At 41.8% G+C, this 21,917-nt stretch overlaps 1 protein-coding gene across 7 annotated transcripts in view; it reads right to left on the bottom strand.

Moving 5' to 3' along the window:
• Nucleotides 1-14,857, bottom strand: part of CNTN6 (contactin 6) — a 300,659-nt gene extending 285,802 nt beyond the window's left edge. For 4 of the 7 annotated variants that reach the window (XR_013541601.1, XR_012083493.2, XR_013541603.1 and 1 more), the window contains exon 1: nucleotides 14,241-14,857. The gene's annotated coding sequence lies outside the window, so the exon portion shown is untranslated. The remainder of the gene's footprint in view (nucleotides 1-14,240) is intronic. The other 3 variants (XM_078385214.1, XM_078385213.1, XM_078385215.1) reach the window with 3 other exon arrangements.
• Nucleotides 14,858-21,917: the final 7,060 nt, after the last annotated feature.

Genomic DNA, 21,917 nt, shown 5'->3' with positions numbered 1-21,917 from the left:
CACATTTAAAAAAAAATCATCCATAATGCAAGCTTTTGTGGATAAATCACATGATCAGAGGGACTGTTGACATCATCTTCAGGACTCAGCCAATCCCAAGGGTGCTGCTGCTGCCTTGGGAACCCAACCCCACCCTCCTGGGTCCTTGTGACCCACAGAGCCCCACCTTTCTGCTGGCAGATAAAAGGGGCTTGCTGGGCAGGGCAGGAGACCAGAAGGGAGACAAGTGGCCAGAGGGCAGTGTGGCAGAGATAGTGGCAGCAGTTGCAGGGGACCCAGCCCTTCTGCCCAAGGCAAGTTCTCTCGCGAAAGCTGATGAATTTGCTAAGTAGACTTGTGAGTTAACAGCTCGAGGCTGGCAGAGATCCATGGCTTGAAGCTGGCTGATGTCGGCGATGGACTCGGGGGGAAGTCGGTGGATGTTGGCAGACAGAAGCTGGTGGAATCTCCCTGCGGAAGCTGGCTCAGGCTGCAAGGCGGAGGCCAGCAGAGGTTGGCGGATGAAGCCAGGGGACATTAGCCTCCTGAAACCAGCTTGGTGAATATCGTGGATGGAAGCCTGGGTGTGTGTGTGAATGGCTGGTGGAGTGAAGGTGTGTGTGTGTGTGTGTGTGTGTGTGTGTGTGTGTGTGTGTGTGTGTGTGTGTGTGTGTGTGTGTGTGTCGGAGGTGGTGGCTGGTGTGTGTGTGTGTGTGTGTGTGAATGTGTGTGTGAATGGGCTGGCTGGCATTCTGTGGGGATGTCGCTGGGACATGTGTGTGACCCTAGCATTCGGGAGTTGGCGGAGGCTGGCTTCAGAATAAGAGTGGAAGAGATGAACGGGTGGATATTTTTGGTGGAAGCCAGTGGATGTTGGCAGGTGGAACTTCGGGATGAAGTTGCCAGAACATTGGTCGGTGGATATGCCTGGGTTGAAGCCAGTTGACAGCAGTGGATGAGCTTGCCCCTTAGGTTTTTTTTTCCTCTTTCTCTCATAGGGCCCGAAGTGTCCTCTTCCCCAGGGGGATGTGAGGGACCAGAAGGCAGGCACCCTGCTGGAGCTGAACCAGGCTGTTGTCTCCACTGAGGATACCCATTTAGCCTCTTTTCCAAAACCAATAAAAACATTTTCCGGAATGGTTTTGAGGTGCTGTCTTGTTTGTCAGGGGCTGTCACAGGATTATCTTCCCCTGTCCCACGTTATATCTGGGGCTCAATGCCTGGGGTGGGTCTTTGTGAAGTCATGGTGTAGGGCCTTGTGATGTCACAGGAATTGGAAACATATTTCTCCATGCATGTGTGAGAGAGTGAGCTAGTAAGTATATTATGTGTCGTGTTGGACAGACACAGGAAGCCAGTGAGCCCCGGTGCCATTCGGAGAGGGTTGGATTTGGGTACCCAAACACTATGGCCACCCCGTAACAATAAATGAGACTCTCTCCTTCCCTTCCACCACTGCTCCTCACATTTGTTTGCCTGGCCTGAAGATTCAGGAGAGCCCAGCCATTTCCTGGCACAGCAGTTCACTCTCTAAGACCTGGCAAGCCTCATCATCATCAACACCATGAGCACTCCATGGACTTGCAGAGTACAAGTGGGGAGAAAATATGCCACTTCCAGTCCAACCTCCCACGCCAGTGCCGCAACCGAGGAAATGGAGATGGGCAATGATTTGGGGATGACCGTACATTAAAATTCATGTGGATGCATGCCATGGATAGATGGCAAAAATACACTGGTACTGCAAAATTTGCTGCTTGAGGGCAGTGGGTGCCTCTGAGTGCCTAATGCAGTGATGGTGAACCTTTTCTGAGCCCGAGTGCCCAAACTACAACACAAAGTCAACTTATTTATTTCAAAGTGCCAATACTGCGATTAAAACCCAAATGCTGAAGTTTTAGTTTAGAAAAAATAACTGCTCCTGTACTGCAAGGGTTAAATGCTCCCCCCCCCCCCCCATGGGTGGTATTAACAAATAAATACTTACTGGTCTTCCAATCTCCCATTGGGCTAAACTGGTAATGGTCGCCATTGAACCCCTCTGCTGGACCACTGAACCAACAGAGGGGAGTGCTGAAATCTGGGATCGGAGGACAGGTAAGTATTTATGGCGATTTATGGCTCATGTGCCCACAGAGAGAGCTCTGTGTGCCAGCTGTGGCATGCATGCCATAGGTTCTCCATCCCTGGGCTAGTAGTATTATGCTGTTGTGTTTACATGAAGTAGAAATTAAGGTATAACAAAGATGCATCAGTGTGCCCATGTTCTTATTGAAGATGAGACGGAAAAGGCCCCTCAACAAGCAAACAGGGACAGAGGCACTCAGACTCATCACATATTCTAGCAGGCCTTGAACGTCCTTGTGCATTTTCTTGAGCTGTAATATATACCAACACTACTGCAGCTGCACTGCAGCATTGTTTGGAACAGACTTTGAGCAACTGCTAGGCAAAGCAGCTGATATACCTTGGAAAGGTGTTGAAAGATTGCAGCTTTTAATATATGATCCTTTCCCAACACTAAGTAGTCAATTGGTTGTCCAGTTGGGTCTGGCCATTAGAATAGAGCAGATATATCTCTCTGCTCCTTGCAGCAAAGTATTTTATTTAGTCCAGTATTTGCACTAACCAGAGAAGTTTATTGTAGTCATGTGTTGTCAGCTGACTCGTAGCAGCACGCTTTGCTTTAGCAACTCTAATAGGTTTTTCAAGGAAGTGAGGTATTTGAGGAGTGGTTTTATCATTTCCAATCCCCACTGAGTTTCCATGATAGAGCCAGGAGATCATAGCCCCGTCCATCACTTTATCTACACTGGGTACCCAGTCAGAGAAATAGTGAGAGAAAATAATTTCCTAAAATATTAAGAAGCAGTCAACTTTCATGGAGGTAGAAAAGTTGGCGAAAGAATGGACAATTTATTCGCGAAGGCTTTCACGGCCAGGAACTAATGGTTGTTGTGGGTTTTTCGGGCTCTTTGGCCGTGTTCTGAAGGTTGTTCTTCCTAACGTTTCGCCAGTCTCTGTGGCCGGCATCTTCAGAGGACAGCACTCTGTGCTCTGGTGTAGTTGGCTTGGGAGTGTTAACAATTGTTAACAATTGTTAAGAAAAGACTCAAGTCACAGATTGGTGTAAATAAAATAGCAACTCACATTTATCCACCCACTAGAGACATTGTAAAGAAATCTCATACATTTTAAAGGAAATGAAATAGCTTTTTTGCCTTGCTCCAGACTGGACAAAAGGAATCTTGCAGGGTTTTATCATTCTACATCAAGGTGTCTTGTTATGTTGACAAAGCCTTAATAAAGGAAAATAAGGAAATCCATCCATATTCTTTCCTTTCCTAGAAAGAATGTCTCAATGGCTGCATATTTTTGTCTGAAAGGATACAGAGGTCATTCATAAATATATGGACTATGCTGGGACCAGAAGGTGTATGGTGCTTTATAAATCACCATGGGCCACTGCAGCATGAAAGAGCATGGCAGTTTTGTAGGGCAATTAAAATGAAGTGAAGCATTAAGTCTTTCATTATCTCTGATGGCAGTGGTGGGGCAATTAACTTTACAGCACCTGTAGCTATCACCTTTTCTTCCCACAAGCAAAAATAGCATTTAAAAAATCCCAAGGAAAACAAAACCCTGTTTTTAAAATGATGTCTCTGTGATCCACAAAACATGAGTTTGCTGGGCTCAAAAGTGCATGACAAGTTGGAAGATTTCTAGATATGTACAAGTCACTCAGGAAAGATCAATGGATGATATAGGGTGTAAGATAGTGTTCCTGGATAGGCCAAGTATAACTTTGGAGCAGAAGTCAATCTACTATATTTGGCTATTCCAAAGCAATTTGGAAACTGCCGTTAGTTCAGAATATAGCTTCAATACCACTAACTGGGACTGAAATCTGAAGTTTATTTCTACTGTGTTTAAGCATCTGCACTGGCTTCAATTATGACTGTGAGCAAATAACCTCTGAAATTTCTCCACCCCCTTTTTAGGGTGGAAAAAATTGAGGCAACCATTTCGCTCATTTTCTGTGAAGAAAAGTGATATTTTCCAATGGTTCCCCTGAGGTAAGTCTTACTATTAGCAATGGTTGTAACACAGCTTTGTTATTTTTCAACAAAGAATGTTATATTTTTGATAACTGCAAGTGGCAGGAGAGCAATTGTTGTGGTAGTCTGGGTACCATGTTGTTTTCTTTGTTATACTGTATACCTACTAATCATTCTCGGGCACTGTGGTAGGGACAGGGAGACAATTATCGAATAAACGGTAGAATGTATTCACGAAGGCTTTCACGGCCAGGATCTAACGGTTGTTGTGGGTTTTTCGGGCTCTTTGGCTGTGTTCTGAAGGTTGTTCTTCCTAACATTTCGCCAGTCCTGTGGCTGGCATCTTCAGAGGACAGCACTCTGTGCTCTCCTCTGAAGGGCAGGAAATACATCTGCAAATTAGCATTCTCATTCCAGGAGACTTCCTGGACAGCCGAGCAAACTGGGGGAGTTCAGCTGTCCATTGCAGCTGAAACGGCCCAGTCTTGTGCTCTTGTCAGCTGAGCAGTGCCCCAGCAGTTAGCATGGAGATTGGGAGGGCAGGGACATCTCGGCAGCAGAGTCTGCAGCAGCAAGAACCAGCTTTTTCAGGTGGAATGGACACCTGGTGTACACTGAAGGGAGGCATAGTGGACAGTCATATCCTCCCCAATGTTCAGCCTTTCTGACTGGCTAAATACTTCCTTGCTATATACTTCCCAGGGCTTGGCTAGGGTCTGTTTAGCCCTGGACGTTTCCTGATTTAACCACCCCCCAACACACACACACACACACACACATCATTTTCTATTGATTAATGGGGCAGATCACATTGGAGACCTTTTTTGGAGCCTTCTGTGTGAGTAAGTTGGTGCTTGCTTCACAATGATATACTAAAGGGAGAGTCTTGATGTTCACATATACAATGTCTATTGACTCTAAGTAAAGGTAAAGGTTCCCCTTGACAATTTTTGTCCAGTCATGTTCGACTCTAGGGAGTGGTGCTCATCCCCATTTCCAAGCCATAGAGCCAGCGTTTGTCCGTAGACAATCTTCCGTTGTCACATGGCCAGTGCGACTTAGACACAGAACACTGTTACCTTCCCACCGAGGTGGTCCCTATTTATCTACTCACATTTGCATGCTTTCAAACTGCTAGGTTGGCAGGAGCAGGGACAAGCGACGGGCACTCACTCCGTCACATGGATTCGATCTTACAGCTGAAGATCTACAGACCTTACAGCACAGACGCTTCTGCGTTTTAACCCGCAGCGCCACCATGTCCCTCTCAGTGCTGTTCCGGCCACAGAGACTGGCGAAACATTAGGAAGAACAACTTTCAGAACATGGCCAACGAGCCCAAAAAACCCACAACAACCATGGCACCTGCAGCTTCCCTACCCTAAATGAAGCTGCAACTGCCATCTTTGCAAAGGGCAGCCAGTCTCCCTTTTTACATGCGTGGTTCTGAGGCCAGAAGACCTCAGCAGCAGCGATTAAAGTAAGAGGATGTCGGTAAGAGTGGGGTGGGGGCTAAGATAGGGAAAGGAAGGGGTATGGGGGTAGGCTGTTGGGGTGGCTGGTTTGTGGGGGTGGCTGCCTATTGGCTTCTTTCTGATCAGTTGATCAGCGGCCAGTAGGCAGAATGGGCTTCTGTGCTGTGTGGTAAACACTCCTGGGAGACCCAATTTGTGTGGGTGAACATGTCAGATGTCCGATATCCAATCTTCACCAAAGTTGGGTGATGTGTTGGGGAAAGACATAGGAAGCTACATTGTGATTCTGGAGTCTCTAAGTACCTGGGGGAGCTTTCCTGAGGGGATCCTCTTTGTGACTATATAACTTATGGGTCCATGATCCAATGCTCACCAAACCTTCAGGAATTGTAGAAAAGTGTCTGAGGAAGCTTCCTTGAAAATGTGGTGTCTCTAGGTCATCAGGGGCCAGTGTTATAGCCATTTAAAGTGCAGATGAATAACAGATCGATTCATTGATTCATCAAAGAATATTTGTATATTCATATTCATTGATCCGTTAACCTTGACAAATAACAGATCAAAACAAATCACCATTTTTTAAATTTGTCCCCATCTCTAATGTAAAGCATGCCCACAAAAAATCTTTTATTTTTGTGGATTTAGGATGAGCCAGTTTGACGAGACACCATGATGATAAAAAAAAGTGAGATATGGAACATTATTTTTTCTTCATCTGTACAGTAATTCACTTGGACTCTCTCTGAGCAAACTAGTTTCCTTCCTCTTTGAGAATTAAAGCACATGCACAGATTAAGTATAGAACAACTGGGTGTGATGCAGACAACTCTTCTGACAAAGCTAGTCCTTAGAAAACCATTAAATAAAGGAGCAGCTAGGAGAGCACAAAAATGATCTGAAGCTCAACATCAAAAACAATACAATGGCCACTGGTTGCATCCCCTGGAGCTGATCGGCCACCACCGAAGGGGAAGATATGGAAGCATTGACAGATTTTACTTTCTTGGACTCCATGATCACTGCAGATGGTGACAGCAGCCACAAAATTAAAAGACGCCTGCTTCTTGGGAGGAAAGCGATGACAAACCTAGACAACATCTTAAAAAGCAGAGACATCACCTTGCCAACAAAAGTTTGCATAGTCAAAGCTATGGTTTTTCCTGTAGTGGTGTATAGAAGTAAGAGCTGGACCATAAAGGCTGACCACTGAAGAATTGATGTTTTTGAATCGTGGTGCTGGAGGAGACTCTTGAGAATCCCCTGGATTGCAAGGAGAACAAACCTATCCATTCTGAAGGAAATCAACCCTGAGTGCTCACTGGAAGGACAGATCCTGAAGTTGAGGCTCCAATACTTTGGAGCTTTGAGAGAGAAATCTCCCTGGAAAAGACCCTGAAGTTGGGAAAGTAAGAAGGCAAGAGGTGAAGGGGACGACAGAGGACAAAATGGTTGGACAGTGTCATCGAAGCTACCAAATGAATTTGACCAAACTCCAGGAGGCAGTGGAAGACAGGAAGGCCTGGTGTGCTCTGGTCCATAGGGTCACAAAGAGTCAGACATGACTTAACAACAACCATCGTTTTGCATGTTTCATCTTATATGAATACAAATCTGATCTCTATGCAATTTTCTAAGGAGTCTTTTTCGCCTCATGGCCAAGCATTTATTTGGCTTTTCTAATCCAAGACAAAACATTATAGTGGCACATTTAAGCATCTCTTTAGTTTTTGGTAGTTATGGTAGCAAAGAAATAATATCCTGAACCACAAAGTTAATGTACATATAACTGTTGCACAGGGGGAAAATGCCCTTATTTCTCCATTTATTTTATCTCAAATGATCAGTCTTAACAATCTGTACCATTAGTTCCTCATAATATGAACAATGTATTCTAGTTTCTGGCATTTTATGTATTTTATGAATTCTTAGTTTTTATTCATTTAACTTGGGACTAGGTAAAAGACAGAAAGGGATGGGATTGGACAAGATGAGATGGGATAAGGATTTCTTAATAATATTTTGATGTCAAAAATAGTGGGATATGGTAGACAAAAATCCAAACAATATTTTAAAGCTGAAAATGAATGAATATTGATGTCTCATTAACCATTATTGCCCCCAAATCCATCGGAACAGGACACAGTGACCTAGAGTGGCAAGTTCCATGTAGGATAACCCAACCAAATTCATGATACATCTGTAGCTAGATGAGGCAGATTCAGGAAGCCAAGGAACAGTATTCCAGTACTCATTCCATAAAGAAAATCAATATTGGGGAAAACATCCAGGAACAGCAACTCCTGAGTAGGTCAGCACAAAAAGATTCACTCATCTTATCTGACTATGGGCTTCTGATACAACCAGCTGCAAAATGCCACCAGGAATAATATTCCAGTATTCGTTCTGGGCAGAAAACTGATATTGGGACAAACAGTCTGGAATCGAGACTTCTGACTAAGACGGACCAAGTAAATTTACCCATCTCATCTAACAAGAAAGAACCAATGCACCCAGCCACAAAAAAAAAAAAAAAAAAAAAAAAAAAAACACCCAGAAACATTCTAGTACTAGTGCCAGGCCAAAAAAAAAAAAAAATCAATATTGTGAATAATTTTCAAATAGGTAATTCAGCAAAAATCACCCATCACTTCCAACTAGAAGGGAAGGATGCAGCCAGCTACAAAATGCCCTCGGGAACAACATTCTAGTACTCAAGACAGGCCAAAAATTCATATTGGGAAGATCAGAATGGCGACTTCTGAGTAGGACAGCCCAATGAAATTCACCCATTCCATTGCTCTAGAGTGGACAAATGCAACCAGCTACAAAATGCCCCACAAACAATATTCCAGTACTATGTAGAGTACAAAATCGAGGTTTTTTTGTGGGGAGGAGAGGACTTACGGCAGTGCAACAAAAATCACTTCATGCAGAAGACAAAGGAAACAAAGTACTAGACAGCTTGTAGGCACAGTACAACAATGTATGTTCTACCAGTCTTTTCTTTTCTAGGCTAAGCCAATGGTGATGGGCTGGGGAAGTCTGGAATACAGTAATAATTTGTGTTTCTGTGAGAAGACTAATTCCTGTGGAAGCTCAGTGGTTTCATGTATTACTGCCATCCAATAATGTGTGACTTTTGAAGGTATAGAGCACAGTCCAGTGAACATGCCCCAAAATAATTTAAGCTTTCGTTACATACTCCATTCTTGAACTTAAAAAAAACTTTTCCAGGCCATCTCTTCAATGCACGACTATGATCACAATGTTCACTCAAACAGATTCCAAGATATATATATATATATTTCCATGATTCCAGATTATTCCTTGAAATTGTGTAGTTCTTGCTACTTCTTTTCATTCTTGTAAATTCTGCTGTGTGTTATTGTAAAGAAAACCTTAAGTAAATGGTTTAATGGGTTTATCATTCTGTAGCCGCTACAGGTTTTGGAACTGCTAGATAGCCCTGTGGTTTCCATCTCTGGATGTGGAACTAGACATTCGGAGTTCGATTCCCCAGTGTGCCTTCTTGACAGAAGCTGGCCTTGTGTTGATCCATAGGCTCCCTTTCCACTCTGAAGTTCTAAAATTATTATTATAAGCTTTTAAAAAAGATAAATCTTAGTCAGATTTGAGGACCAAGTACTGTTCTATAGATTTGATAGGAAAGGGTACTTCTATGTTGTCATTTCTTTTGCTTTAATATGAAAACGTAATCAAATCCAAGAGCTTTGAGCTTTTGTTATTAGTTGCATAACATTTATTGGCTGAAATCCTGTTGCTTAGCATAGTACATCACAACTAAAACAAGTCCGTTGAATCAGTTGGGATTTGATGAGTCAACTCCCCCATATGTTCAATGGGTGTTCTCTCATTGTGACTTACTATCCTAATCAATAGGATTTCAGCCATTATCTTTCTGATGTAACACACCAGCTAGTGTATCTTCCTAACCAATTTGAAGTTTTAAAACTTGTTAAAAAGAAAAAGCTGAACTACTTGGCATTCTTAAGATTCTACCCCAAGTATCTAGCAGCACAAAGCAAAGCACACCTATAGGTCCTACTGAAGTGAATCATATTTACTCCCAGATAAGAGCATACAGGTTTCAACCTGAGCAGGCCAATCTTTCTCGTGAATACCTACAACATCAGAGACATACAAAAATCCCACCATGTAAACCTGGCAAGGTAGAAAGAAGCATTCATATTTCTGTGCTAATTCTTTCTTTTATAAAAAATGAAACTAAGAATTCCTCTCCAATTTCAAACCTCTTTTTAAAGGAAGGAAGTATCAAGATACATCACTCTCTTTTGGGCTCTAGCTGTATTATTTACAGATTACTTACAGTAGCTTTGACCAGTCATTCACAGCTCTGATCTTGTTTATAAAAATAAGAAAGTGAGTTATGCACCCAGTGAGCCTCTCCATTAACTTCAGGTTTTCAGAGTTATAAATATTAGGAAGCAACAGATAAATAAGTGCAGAACAGATTCATATAGAGTTCCCTCTCTGTAATGCAGCAGAATTCACCTTGTGTCTTGAATTCATTACACTGAGCATTTCTCCTCCCCAGTGATGTCAAGAAGGGGAAGACACTGGAAATTTGACAGTGTCATGACATTGTGTAACTGTCATGTGAAGTGTTCTACAGAGAAAAACTTGACAAGCCATTCCTGTGTTGTACTATTTTCTCATATATCTATCTAATTTATTTATTATTTCTGTTCTTTCTAGCAACCATGGATAACTTGTAATGATAAAAACAAGTACAAGCAGAATATTTTTTAAAAACACAATGATCTCAGATTAACAAACAACACTAAGAGTATTGTACAGTAATTATATACAGTATATGATAATTTTTGAAAGTTGTTTAAGATTTCTAAGGCTTTAAAATAAGCTTTTCACCTGGTGCTGCAAAGATCAGAAAGAAAGTTCAAGACAAGAATATAGCAACTTGTATGCCTTTTTGAGCAGAGCATTCCATAGCTGCTTTGTCATCAGTAAACAATCCCTTTCCCCCCACAGACAATTGCCTTTCTCATCTGGAAATAGTACCAATAGAAAGCCTGCTTCCGCCACAGTGCAATAGCTGCTTGGGTGGAGGCTTTTCCTCACACGCACCTCGGAGGAGAGGTGAGTGCAGGATGTTATTCCACACAATTTGTGGGGAGGACCAAGGTGTCTTTTAAGGCTGCCCTGTTCTAGTCCCAGATTTTTTCGAGACACAAAACCCACCTGCCCTTTCTGGGTGCCCAGTGTGAGACTAGCTGGTCATTTTCAGGGCTGGATAGGAACTTTTGGTCTGCCACATCTGATCGGCATATTTTGAAAAGATGATCTGGGTGTTTTTTTCTTATCCCACACTAGAGTATACCCTGGGCTTTACCGGACAGATTGGTTTGGGTTGTCCTTCAGACAGGTCACACTGGCAGGTAGTGTAGAAGGTGAAATTATTGGTGAGTTCCCGTTGGGGCACCAGGAGGTGCTAGCCCATTCAACATCCTGAACCTGTAGATCCTGAGATTATGGTGTCAGGAGGGGGATGTGTGGGATCCTCCCCAGGTTGCAGTCAGCCTAAGGTTAAGGAAGAGGGCAGCTGCTGGACTGGATAAGTTGTACAATCATTGGTTGGCCAGGGCCAGGTTGTCTTGAGGACAGAACAACTTCAGGTCTTAGAATTCACTCATTCAAGGTTCAAGAGCAAGTCATGTGGGACCCGCCCCCCGGCTCCAAACCAAGATTGTGGACTATGGCAGCCCCCTCTCCTGTTGGTTATGAGAGTCTCAGCATCACCATTTTTCACCATATTTCAAAAAAATAATTTTTATCTGTTAGCTTTCTTCACTGTCCAGCTTTCACACCCATATATGGTGATCGGAAACACATCAGTGTGGATCTTGGTCTCACATCCTTACACTTGATTATCTTTTCTACTTCCTTCATGACTGCTCTTCAAAATCTCAGTCTTCTGCTGATTTCTTGGCTAAGTCTCCATTTGGATTGATAGCTGTGCCAAGGAATACAAAATATTTAACAATTTCAATTTCTTCATTGTTGACATTAAAGATGTGTAGCTCTTCTGTAGTCATGATTTTTGTCTTCTTCATATTCAACTGCAGACCAGCTTTGACACTTCCTTCTTTCACTTCCCTTAACAGTTGCTGGTTTCAGGTTGGTTTTAACCGTATTTCAGGAAAGGTTCATGTTCTATACATTGGACTGAAAAAAATCACTAAAATATTTCAATTGAAACTTTGGGATTTAGAAAGCTGTGCTCCAAAATGTAACTTTTCCAAAACCCTGATTCCATCAATCAGAGAAGATAAGGCTACAGGCATCACATATATTCTTCCTACTTCTCATTGGCTCACTTTCCTCCATGTAGACATCTGTCTACAAAAGCATTAATCACCAAAGTCCCTTTAAGTATTGGTACTTTTATCTGCACATCTTAAGTTATTGATGTGTCTTCTACTGATTTTTCACTCCTCCTTTTTCTGAATCTAGTCCAGCTTTCAGTATGATATGTTCTGTGTACAGACTAAAAAGGGATAAAATGCACCCTTGTCTGACACCTTTGCCTACAGGAGACCATTCTGTCTTTCCATATTCTGTCCTAACAGTAGCTTCTTCACCACAATACACACAATCATAACAATGAAGTGCTGAGGCACACCCATTTCTTTCAGAACAACCCATGGTTTCTCATGATCCACACAATCCAAGGCTTTGCTGTGGTCTGTAAAGCATAGATTGGTCTTCTTCTGAAATTCTTTGGTGCATTCTGGTAGCCAACAGTTATTTGCACCCAGTTTGAACATCAGCCTTCAGAAGTACTAGAATAATAGATATTTTTTTTAAAAAAAAAGTAATTCTGCCATGGAAGATTAATGCATCAATTTCCAGATTTTTGTCCCTGCAATTTCACTCCTGCACAACAACCCAATATGCCACAGGCCAACTTCTCATAATAACTGTTGACCTTGCAGAGAGGGTTTTTTGAGGAGACTAGGAGAAAGCAAGAGAATGGTCAACTGTGCAAGCTGTCTTCTGCTAATGGAAGCACTGGATACAATCCTGCATACTGCTGTACCACAGCAGGGAAATTAATATTAACATGGTTCTGAAGTATATGTTTGGCTGTGCATGTGCACACAGAAACCTCCCAGGATCTTTGTGGGACATCCTTGATATACTCACATATTGCCACCAGGCACTAAAGCAGAGACAACTGCTGATGAAGATATACGGCAACTGTATTGGCTTCACAGTCAGCATTCCAATTCACAAACTCAGTAGTACATTTCTTTATTAACCCCCCTCATTCTCTGCTTAGTAGATTGCTTTATTCCCTTGCTATTATGGCTTGTAAAACTGAAGGCACTTTGAAAATGTCTCAGTTGGAGAAGTGATGCATTTCCTTGACCTCTTAAATAATAGTTTCAGTTCGCTGTCCCCCCCATCTAAATCCTTTGAGTGCACAAAAACATAATTTAAATTTTGCCACTGCAGAGCAAAGCAAAAACTGCAACACTTCATTTGTGCGAACTGCTTCCCACAGTGTCCCATTTCCACGCCACACCTTTGAACTGCCCATGTCTGAAAGTTAAATGGAATTATGTGCTACAATGAAAAAATGAAGATGCTTCACAGGGTCACATTAAGAATTAATTAACACCAGTTGGGTGCACTGATCTGGCCTCTGATGGCTCACGTATTCTTATAACCCTTCTACCACACAGGAACTTTATGCACCTAACGTTGCAACTGATAAGCAGACTTAGGCAGCAAATATCTAAAATGCTTTAAAAAGAACACAGTTGACCCACTCCTCCATTTGTCCATCTAGCATTTTTTTAGTTGCCCCAGATCCACTCAGGATGCCCCCATGCTACAATAATGCAATGCTAGCTGCTCCAACTATAAGCATTCCAAACTTTCCATCACACCATATGCTAGGATCCTTACGGCTGATATGCCATATACATGAAATGAGAGGAACACAAGTGTGATTTATCAATTGTGGTGTTTTGGTAAAACACAGACACCGACACATGACTCGGGTGTATTAAAATGCAATATTTTTATGCCTGACTTTAAGAAGAGTAAAATGGGGGCAAAATCTGCAGCTGATTCCTTAACTAGAGGAAACTTTCTTCTCGAGACTCCTTGAGATGTGCTGAAAATAGACATTCATTGTTTTGCAAAAACTGGGATGTCTGGAAAATGAAATGATCGTCCTTACCTTTCTAAGACATAGAAGAAAACTGTGTGAGAGTGCCAGAATTAGCACTGTCATCCTCTCTATTGCCCATTATTGGGGGAGGGGGCTGCAAATACACACACACAGAGAGAGAGAGAGAGAGAGAGAGAGAGAGAGCACCTCTCACATGCTGCTGTCAGAAGATATTAAGAAATACGCCTGCACCTGTGTCAGTTTAGCATCACAATTTCTTGTAAAGATTTGCTGTCACATGAACATAGATCCACTACGTACAGGGCAATATCAAGAAATGCAACCGTATTTTGCAAACAAAATTGAGAACGCGTGGTTATTACAGCTTAGGAATCAACAGAAGAGCAGCGAGTTCCCTTTACATGCAATGTCTTTTATGCTAATGCAAATCACCAGGAAAAAAAATGGGGTGGGGAGACAAAAGGAACACAGCTTTCCCCTCCGGCATTTCACACATTGTACCAAGCAGCCTGGTTTTGTACTTACGGATCTTAACAGCCGAACGTCTCAGGATCTTTACGGTTCTCTGCCAAACTGTGACAGGCTTTCAGAAAGCCACATTGCTCATCCAGCCAAAACCAAACCATGCGGAATGTCTCTGCTGCTACTGCTGCTGCTGCTGCTGCTGGGAGGAACTCTTCCCTCAGCTGGGACTGCAAGCCTTTTATCCGCTGAGCCTTCCCCGCGTCGCTTTGCTGGGATTAACTGTGAAATGCACAGCTTTTCCACAGCGTCCACAACAAGCCCCCACACAGTGAGGGCACATAGACCTTCCGAAAGGGCAGCTAAGGCTTGGAACGTAGCTCTCCAGAAATCCTGCACATTTTAGAATCACTTCTCTACTTGGCCTCCTTTAAGCAAAGCAAGAACAGAGAGATGGGGAGGGGGGGGATAGAGGGTGTGCGAGAGAGCATGAGAGCGCAAAGCCGTCTGTCACACCCTCAGTGTGATACATCAAATGTTCTTCTCATTTTTTTAAAAAAATCATACAGAAGTGAGCTCCTGCCAGGTATTAAAAGCAACTTCTCTTCCTGAAATCTAGGTCACTAACAAGAGTATTAATTTGTGACAAGAAAGGCATGAATTTTGTTTGGTTCCTTTCCTGCAGCTATACTGATCGCTGTGTAAGATTCAGCTCCTCTGACTCTCATACAAAAATAAGGTGATTTTCTAAACTCATCAAATATTTAGCAAGCATGGTCTGTCTGTGTTTAGTTTGATGATCTGTATACATATCATCTATGTCTATATTTGCATCTATTATGACATACATATATACAAATATGCAGACCTATAAACACAACATTACTGACCACTCTTGTCTAAAAATGTATAATATTTACTCACGTTACCCATATGTTGCTGTGAAGGATGTAAGGTCTTTGGATGCAATAAATATTTCAGCTTTCCTGCCCTTTACCCAAATGCAGAAGCAGTGAAAATTATTCAGTACAAATGTGCAACATTCGTAAAAATGTTCAAAACTATCCCGAGAAATATTGCCAGTGTCATCAAAATCCATTCACCTTTGTCAAAAATGCCTGCCAAACTTTTTACAAAGGATGCACTGTGGTCATCTTGATGCATTCTTTGGCCCTTTGAAAGAAAAGATGGTTTATAGATACACACCTTGAACCCGAAAATCTACCAAACATGGAACCAGGTGATAGCGGTCAGCTGACTTTCTTTGTGCCAATGAGGCACAAGGATGGGCTGCTACAGAGGCACTGGGAATGGCAACTGTTCCCCTTTGGGACTCCTTTGGTGCAGTGGTCTGACAAAGTCCTAGCTTAAGATCTTTCCCGGAAATTATGCATGATCCCTTTTTAAGTTGGCAGAATGTTGTGACTACGGATGAACTTTTTCTCAGTTTTGTGTTCGGTGATTTCTTTCATATAGCCAGTTGGTTTTCTTTATGAACTGTCTCCAACAATTTGTCCAAAACCTTTGGAGACTGAAGAGGTCAAAACCCTATAAGAAACATGTAAGCAATTAAATGAATGCCCTTTCAGAATGTCTTAGGTTTTCTCTGTTCTCCTCAAAAATGGAATTAGGAAGCCCAAATGGTGTTCTTCATATATAAAGGAAGTGATTTGCATTCACACTGGTGGTGGCAGAAAATGGCAGTTTAAAGATTATTTTTGGCAAAGAAGAAAGGCCATGTTTTGAAGCCTTTGGCTCACTAAGCATTCTAATGTAATCCCAAGGTAAATCCATTAGTTTGTAATAGGATTAATTGCATGCCTGCCAGAACAATAAGATATGGAAAATGTTTAAAAAACACAGGCAACAACAGATGCACATGTTTCTTCCAGACACAAAATTATATTTGGGAGGTAAACAGGGAACACTTTTGTCTAATGAAGGAAAGTAGATTTATACCAATCATATAAACAAAAGGGAATGTTGCTGAAGATATAACCCTCTAGAAATGGCCTGTTTTGAGTACAGTACTTTCAATTGTACCCGGAATATACAAATGGTTCTGGAAAGCAGAAAAATGTCAGGTTCTACTCTAAGAAAGTTATTTTATTCTCTGCTTTCATTCTGGGGAGTTTGGACTTCCTTGGTTTATCCACCACAACCAATATTAATTGACAATATTAATCCTTGTCCTGATATACATTGATTGGTTAATATGGTTCTACAAAAGCAAAACAAAACTAGAATACATATTTATGTATACCTTTGAACTTTCTTCTTCATCATCATCATCAGCAGCAGCACTATCACCATCATCATCATGTGTCATCAAGTCAACTCCGACCAATAGCAATCCTTTTAAAGTGTTTTCTACATAGAGAACACATTGGTGCCTCGACTTATGAACGTCCCTACTTACGAACAGCTCTGTTGGCAAAATTTTGCTTTGGCTTGCTTCAGAAAATAAAAATCTATAGGCATATACTACAAGATGCCTGGAATGGGACTGTTTTCACAGTCCACAGACACGGGGGCATTGGTACCAGGTAGAAAAGGGTCCTTTTTCTGATGATTGTTGTAAGTTTTTTGGGCTGTTTGGCCGTATTCTGGAGGTTTTTCTTCCTAATGTTTCACCAATCTCTGTGACTGGCATCTTCACCTGCCTGTGTTCTGATGTAGTGTGTGGGATAGTTAAGTATTTGTAGCTGTGGGATCAGCTTTTTTGTCAAATAATTATCCCACTGAAAGTAGCTAGTCATTAGGCAGTGTTGGAAAAGGGTCGTGATGTCTTCTGGAAAGATATGCTGAATGAGTGTCAGAGTGTCCTTTATTGGTACCTTGGTGAATAGGGATACTATGTCAAAGCTGATCAGTCTGTCCCTGGAGTTGAGTTTTAGGGTGCGGATCTTGTTTATGAAATGTCCAGAGTCTTTGATGTAGGATAAAGTTTGTCCAATGTGGATCTGTCGGAGAGCCGATGGCACTTACAATGGTCCTGAGTGGGATTGACTCTTTGTGGATTTGGGAGACTCCAGGTAGTCTTGGTGGGAGAGCTTCTGTCTTGCAGATTCATTGAAGGCTGGTATGGTATGCATTGAAAACTGATTAATCCCATAACTGGCAGTTTTTATTCTATTTTTGTTCCATTTTGGTTTTTTCTGGTCTGTAAGTCGATTCTCCGGCTGCAAGTCGAATCTAAATTTTGCGGCCAGAGAAGTCTGTAACTCGAAAAGTCTGTAAGTCGAGCCGTCTGTAAGTCGAGGGTCCACTGTATTGCACTGAAAGTAGCTGGTCATTAGGCAGTGCTGGAAAAGGGTTGTGATGTTTTCTGGAAAGATCTGCTCTGTCAGAGTGTCCTTTATTGGTACTTTAGGATGAGGTTTTTGCAATGGGGGTCTGTGTGTCTGTCAATGGAGATTCGACCTACAGACTTTTCAACTTGCAGCCATCGTTCCAATACGGATTAATTCCGTAAGTAGAGGGTCCACTGTAAAGATTTCTATGAATAGACAGATAGAGTGGTCATGGGGAGCCCCCTCAGCTCAGTTATAGCAGACTTCTACATTGAGCATTTTGAAAAACAGGCCATGACTTTGGCACCCTTCACATCCACAGTCTAGTTCTGATATGTGGATGACACCTTCACAATTTGGAGCCATAGTGAAGAAAAACTGGAAAAATTTCTAAACTATCTCAATAGCATCCTCCCAAATACACAATTAAATATGGAAAAAGAAATAGAGGGCCAAATCCCATTCTTAGATGTCATTGTCATACGCAAACCGTACCTCCTATTGGGACACAAGATCTACAGAAAACCCACCCACACAGACTGGTACCTACACAAAAACTCTAACCACCACCCACAACAAAAAAGAGGCATAATCAAAACACTGCTAGACAGTGCGAATCGGAACTGTGAAGCTCAATTTCTCAGCACCAAACTCAGCCATCTGAATTGGGCCCTACAGGCAAATGGCTATTCCAAGAATGAAATCACAAGAGCCATCAAACCAAGAAAACAACACCAAACTGAAGAGGAAAAACAGCCACCCAAAAAATAAAGTATTTCTGCCATACATCAAAGGAAACTTTTGAAAAAAACACAACCTACAAACAGTATTCAGGCCCACCACAAAAATACAACAAATGTTGCAGTCAGTAAAGGCAAAAAGGACCCCCTCACCACTGCAGGAGTATATTGGATACCTTGCAGTTGTGGCCAGGTTTATATTGGAACCACAAAATGCAGCAACCACATCAGAATCAAAGAAAATGAGAGACACTGCAGACTAAAACAATTGGAAAAATCAGCAGCAGCTGAACATGCCCTGAGACAAGGTGGACATGAAATCCTATTTCAAAAGACAGAAGTACTGGACAACAATCATTTTGTTGGCCTACACAGGGAAGCCATTGAAATTTATTTGTTATTTTAAAGTACACAGATAGACACACTGGATGAAATCCTCTTGTTCCTAGCTCACATGTGCAGTATGTGCCAATACAACACAGTGGTGGAAGTTCTGTTGTGGAAAAGGCATAACTTTTGGAGACAGTTTGCCTCAAGTAAAGAAATCACCATAGATGTGACTTTTTGCATGCCAAGCTATGCAACTCAGGATGCAATAGATACTCTCTGTGGAGATTTTTGCACCTCCAAAAGCAGTGATGGTAAACATTTTTGAGCCTGAGTACCCAAACTGACAAAAAAAAAAACACAAAGCAAGCAAGCAAGCAAACAAACAAACTAATAAAACCCAACCAACCCAGTTGGTTGCGGTGGCAGTGGTGGCGGAAGTTGAAGTGGTGGTGGCAGAAGCAGAAGTGGCAGCAGAAGAGGGAATCCTGGACACGGAGGGGCCTCCAGACTCCACTCTGGATTCACCTCCAATCATGTCCAACCCTGCCACTACCTATAGCTTGGCTGACCCGCCGCTGTCAGTACCAGCTGCTCTGTTTCCTGACCCTCCGCCTGGTGGGGCATTAGCAGTGTGGTTGCCTTCTCAGGTTTGGCTGCCAGGGTAGCAATCCAGTAACTTATGGCTCACGTGCCCACAGAGAGGGTTCTGTGTGCCAGCTGTGGCTCACGTGCCATAGGTTTGGCATCACTGTCCTAAAGGCATGATGCCGAACCTATGGTGTAGGTGTATCAGTACAATGGGTGTTGTATTGGCACATGTAAGCTAGGCTGACATACAACTATCCAGCTGACTCCCCCACTCTCAAAAATCTCTGAGGACACTCTTTAAAGGAGTTACTATTCTGATGTATACATTAATCCAAGTCAAAAATACAAAACAACAACAACAAACAGACCTAATACAATTTGTTGATTTCCCATGATATTAAACAGAAACAGCCAAACTGAGATTTGGATTCAAGCTGAACTATAATCAGATAAGACCTGAAACTGTTGAATTGGGGTGTGTTCTGAATCTAGTCATGAAACCAGAGCCTCAGCTGTAAGCTGTACAAGTAGTTACTTCATTTTCCCATTTTACTGATGCAGGCCAAACACCAGGTGAAGAGGTCCAGAAGGAAGAAAGAGAGGGAGAACGGACAGCATGAAGGCCTCGAGAGAGGAGTTTGCTTCTTCACTTGCCCTGTCCTTCTCTGACCTTTTCCACTAGGAATTTTGGAGGAACAGGATCGCCTCAATATAGTACAGGTACACCTTCTGATTTCTCTAAGTTTTCTCAAAATGTCAAGCTTTCCATCTATAGAATGGATATGACCATGTTATACAGTGGGGAGAAACAGCAAGGTACCAAAAACCTATAATATTGTATTCATTAAGAATGGTGACGACAACTACAAGAACAGCTATAAACCGTTCTTCTGAGGATGGTGTGCCTTTGAGGTTTTTTCCTTAAGCGAAAGTTGAACAACGCAGAGTGGGCTTAAACATGGGGATGATCCTCATTTCTGTTTGGTTGAGGATAAGCTACCTTTTACATTAATACCCACTTCTGCCACATTGGTTTATGTTCACTACCATGCCTATTTCCTGATATAGTATTTTAAACTTCTGTTTCATCTTCTGTCAGAATCCTGAAGTGCTATTCAAAGGAAGAGGTGGGGCCTGTGAGAAAGATAGCAATCAGTATTCATGACCATATATGAATATTTATAGTTGTATTGCATATAAAATTTAGCGATGTGAAGATCTGTTCGTGTCATTCATTGTGTTTTTCTGCTTCCCACTCAAAGTCTCACTATCCTCCTGTCCCAATACTGGGAGAGAAGCGTCTCCCCCACCGACTCACACCTGGACATCTGTGCACAGTTTTGTGCCATTAAAAAATGCACACACAGTGCATTTCTAAAATGAACACATTTTAGTTATACTGTACATGCACTTCTATGTTTATGTTTCTCTCCCAAATGTATTGCAAGCCATGCGGATATAGTAATTTCTGAGGCAGTGTGTGTTCTGTTCCATTATGTTAGCAAAAAGTGGAAGGAAAAGCAGAAGGAAGAAAAGAGAGAGCGAGAAAGGCAAAATATTGTGGCACTTCAAAGACTAGTAAATTTCTTTCAGTGTGAGGTTTTGTGGACTAAAATCCACTTCTTCAGGCACAAAATGTGGTAATCCAGGTCCTCTATATTGGTTCAAATGGCAAGGAGAAACATGTCCGGATGAGGCTATGAATAGTAGAGAAAGTGACAACAGGAACCGAACTGTCATTCTGTTAATTTGCAGGGCCTAGCCATGATGATAAGCTATATGCCAAACAGATTTGGCTGTCACAATAATGCTAAAGGTAATTTATGTGACGGTAGTGAAAGTCGGTCAATAGACAACTATTTCATGTCCATAAGGTATTAAAGAAAGCAGAGTTATTAATATATACATCTGTTCCATTGGTTCTCTGGAAGGTACAAAGTGGCTGTTTCCACATAGGAATGTATTTCTTTTCCATCCCTAATGTAATGTAATATAATGTGATGTATCTCTTTCAAACAAAATAGCCAAACTAAATGCCACTTCATATGGAAATAGAGTGTAACTAATGTCTTTGGGTTGGCTTAGCATTTGGGAACTAGTAAGCAAAATATTACTCCCTTGCATTTCTTTTTTAATTAAAAAATGCTTGAAGCTGGATACAATATAAACAACAGTGAGGAATAATCACTTTATAGTTCTTAGGTCAGTAAACAGGTTAGATTGAAATAGTCACTTGAGAAGTGAGGAAGAGGAAAAAGGAAGATATCAAACGCAGAGTGCTTTCTAACATAAAAAATTCTTAGTCTTTTTAACTACTACTATAGCTTCCTCTTCTACAACTTCTTAACTAGTATTTAAAGAGTGGTCTGTTAACAATTCTGAACAAACAAGGGATCATATGCCCACATAATGGGTGGCATTGTGCAGTTATGCAAAAAAGTGTAGCCTTTGGAAGAAAATTGCCTTAAGTTAAGAAATTTCTGTAGATATCTTCTCGAATGCTTTCACGGCTGGGATCCAATGGTTGTTGTGGGTTTTCTGGGCTGTTTGGCTGTGTTCTTAAGGTTTTTCTTCCTAATGTTTCACCAGTCTCTGTGGCCAGCATCTTCAGAGGACAGGAGTAAGAACTCTGTCTGTGCTCTGGTGCAGTTTGTTTGGATAGTTGAGTATTTATAGCTTTTGTCCTTTTCAGGAGATTGGGTGATTATGATGATCAGCGTGTTTTTTCTTGTGGGTATATTGTTGTGATAAGGGGGAGAGATTATCTGTCACTGTGATTGATGGGTGTT

This window comes from Pogona vitticeps, chromosome 2 (genome assembly GCF_051106095.1).
Source record: "Pogona vitticeps strain Pit_001003342236 chromosome 2, PviZW2.1, whole genome shotgun sequence".
In the NCBI taxonomy this organism is placed as follows: Eukaryota; Metazoa; Chordata; class Lepidosauria; order Squamata; family Agamidae; genus Pogona; species Pogona vitticeps.
The sequence above is the reverse complement of the archived record's forward strand: the minus strand, read 5'-3'. Positions and strand labels throughout refer to the sequence as shown.